We start from the raw sequence: 3,853 nt of genomic DNA on the forward strand, positions 1-3,853 counted from the left end.
CTGTTTGGGATTGCGGTGAAAAATAGAGCTTTTCGATATAGAGCTTTTGTCTATGAGCTTTTGTTTAAAGTGCTTCTACTGAAAAATTATTACATGTTTGGTAACTGCATTTCTTAAGTACTTTTTTATTTTTTTAGTGATGTTTGGTAACAAAACAAAAAAAGTGCTTTTAGTTGTAAAAATGACAATAAAGGACATGTAATTTTTTTTCTTTCTATTTTATAGCAACCTTTTTATATAAAAATGATTAATGTTAACTTTTTTTAAAAAAATTATTTTGTAAAAAAAAATGATACCAATACCAAGAAAAGAAAGCTAAGCTAAAAAATTTGCTTAGCTTTGCAAAATTTTCCCATTCATCATTGTCTTGGTGGCCGTTTGATTGTAAATTTTGTACAAAAAGGAAGAAATCTTTGAGATGCTGCAACAAGTTACAAGAAGAGCATTAAAAGAATCAAATTTTAAATATTTTATTCCAATAACCATAAATTTTAATCTATTATATATATATATATATATAACAATTTAATATATATAACAATTTAAATCTTTCCCCTACACTTCAAAAGCTGAGGCACATCACCCTATTGAAGCCTGGAGGAAATCGTTCCTAACTTCTAATTATACGGTGAGAAAAAAATCCAATTCCAATGAGATTGAAGAAGGATAATTTAATTTACCAAAAACAAATAATAAATAAAAGAAGAAGAATTTAGATAAGGTGAAAAAAAAACACTAGTCATTTAAGATATGCAGAGAAGTTTGTTGTGCTCGAGACGCCCAAGCACACTCATTCTCTCTGCCCAAGACGCCCAAGCTATCACTCTTTCTTTCTCTTTGCCCAAGACACACAAGACTAGCAGCAGACCAGCTATCACTCGTTCTCTCTGCCCAAAGACCATCTCTTTGCCCAAGACCAGCTATCACACGCACAAGTTCTCTCTATTTTGTTATTTATCTTCTTCCATTCTATTTTCTCTAATTCTTTTACTTCTCTTCTTTGTAGGTTTCTCTCTTATATTTTTTCTTTACTTTTGTGTTCAGTAAGATATGTCAATATTTTTGTTTTATTGTAAAAAAAGAGATGGAAAGAAGCAAAATCAAACGAAGCTCTAAACTCACCGGCGATGGGATCAACAACTTCTGCTTGGGTCTCTCTCCCTATAGCGGCTCTGTAGTGGGTTCAAAAGTGATCCTTTCCCCAGTATGCGTACTGGGGGAAGGTTTCCCCCTCAACGTGGGGGAAACTCGGCCAAGGTTTCACCCACGCTGTATTCTTTCTAATATTTTCGTCTCTTCTCTGTGATCTTCGTCCATGTTTTTCTCTCTATTTTTTCTAAGTCTCTTTTCTGCACGTCTCTCTGTGTGGACTGCTTATTTTCATTTTGATTTGTTTTTCTCACCTGCAACGGCATCAACAATTTCTGCCGGATCTTCCTTGCTCTGGAGTAGCCTCCAACTGCAGCAACGAGAAGGACAAATCGAAGAGGTTGGAAAGAGATGGGTATGGTTGCCATTTGTTGAAATTGGTATGGGTATTTTTGTTAGTTCATATATTTCATTAATGAAAACTGCGGCGCGCCTTTCTCTCCAGAAGTCCGTTTGAGCATAAGCCTCATTTTCTAGCTTCAGCCCAAACGTGGTGTTCAGCGTTTGGGACCTCAGAAGTGCTTTCTAATGTTACCAGCGACAACCATTTTTTCAGCGAACTTTTGAGGGTCTCGAGCAGCGTTTTGGGTACGCAACGCAGACCCAAAAAAACATGCTAACTGCCAACTAAAAGTCTGATTTTTTATTTATTTTATTTTTTTATCACTAGGTCTGACTTATAAATACAACTATAGTATTAAGGAGGGATTAATTTTTTTTTAAAATTGTTCTGACTTCAATTTCAAACTTACCTAGGTATATATTATATTCAAAAAACATTGATTTGCTATTGCAAAACATTAACTTTTAGAGTTGGTTTGGATTTGCGATTTCAGAATGTACGAATTTAAAATGTACAATTGAAAAACATGATTTGTAAAATGTTTTTTTTTTTTTTTTTGGGACAAAATTGCAGTTTAGCCTTTAAAATCGTAATTTAATGTTTTAAAATTGTGCATTTTTAAAAAAGAGGTGTGATACAACCACAACTTAAACTCAACTTTGGCCCAACTTCCAGACTAAATTTCTTTCTCTCTATTTTAAGGCTCTCTCTCTCTCCTCCACAGGCTTTTTTTTTTTTTAAAAAAAAAAAAAACTTAAGAGAAAAGTTGAGTTTAAGTTGTGTCTTTATCATTTTCTTTTAAAAAAAGCCTCGTTACCTGTGATTGAAAACACAGATTTTATACATTTATTAAAATTTTAAGTTGAGTCGTTTGTACAGTAAACGGTATAAATTTTAGGAAAATGCTAAAGACCCAACTATTTTGCCTAACTTTGGGCAACTTTTGTCTTATTTTTAATTTTTTTTTTTAAAAAAAACAAAATAAAAAATGAAAAAAATGTGTGAAGCAATAATATTTTTTTTGGTCCTTCTTTTATCTGGTATTTTTTTTTTTAAAAAAAAAAAATGTATTTTTCTTCATAATAGTGTCATTTTTTTTTAAAAAAAAAAATGACATTATTATGAAGAAAAATACATTTTTTTATTTTTTTAAAAATAACAAATAAAAGAAGGACAAAAAAAAAATTATTGCTTCACACATTTTTTCATTTATATTTTTTATTTTTTTTAATTAAAAAATAAAGTAAAAGTTGGCCCAAAGTTGGGCAAAATAGTTGGGTCCCTATCATCCCTCCAAATTTTATTGTTGTTTATTATACAACGGTATAATTTTTTAATGACGTTTATTGTATAAACGGCATAAATTATTGACATTTGTGCCGTTTGTACAATAAATGTCATTAAAAAATTATGTTGTTTATCGTTCAACCATAACAAATTAAAAATTTGTGTTTAATTTGTATCGGTTGTACAATAAACGACAATAAAAAGAGAATAACTTATATAAGGTCTTGGCATAAACCAAGACCTTTGTGCCCTTCAATAAGAGCATGACAAATCAGCGTGGAACACCATAACAAAAAAAAGCATAAACACCTAATTTATTCTCATCAAGAACTTATATGAGTTAAAATAATAATAAAAAAAATCTTCTTAAATAAACCTTTCATGTTCTTCTTCTCTAGACCTACCGTGAGCCACTAACCTGTTGCTAGCAAGCTCATACCGTGCTAGAGACGATGCCAGTCGGCCCAAAACTTGTAGGAGACCATGCTGGCCATCCCCTCTCTCCCTATTTTCACTGGCAGCAGAGAATTTTTTTTCTTTGCTGCTGGTGCTCCCTCTCCCATTTCAAAGATTTGGGATGATTGCTTGATTGCTTAATTTTCAAATTTTGGGTTCTCTCATTTCTCTGCTGCTAAACATGTTGAAAATCAAGCAATCAACCAAAATCTTTGAAATGGGAGAGGGAGCACCGACAGCAGAGAAATTTCTTCTCTACTGCCGGTGTGTGAGAGAGAGAGAGAGAGAGACAGGGAGAGGAGCACCAGTAAGGTCTGGGCTGGCCAGTGTCGTCTCCGGCGCGGTCTGGGCTTGCCAACGACGAGTTGGTGGCTGACGGTGGGTCTAGAGAAAAAGAAGAGGAAAGGTTCATTTTAGAAGATTTTTTTTGTTTTAACCCATAAGGTCTTGGTAAGAATAAATTAAGTTTTTAAGTTTATTTGTATTATAGTGTTCCACGCTGATTTGTTATAATCTTATTGGAAGGCACAAAAGCTTTGATTTATGTCAAAACCTTATAAAAGTTATTTTTCAATAAAAATTCAATGATTCGGTTTGAATTGATCGGGCATAAGGTCG

Source organism: Corylus avellana, chromosome ca7, assembly GCF_901000735.1.
Source record: "Corylus avellana chromosome ca7, CavTom2PMs-1.0".
NCBI lineage: Eukaryota > Viridiplantae > Streptophyta > Magnoliopsida > Fagales > Betulaceae > Corylus > Corylus avellana.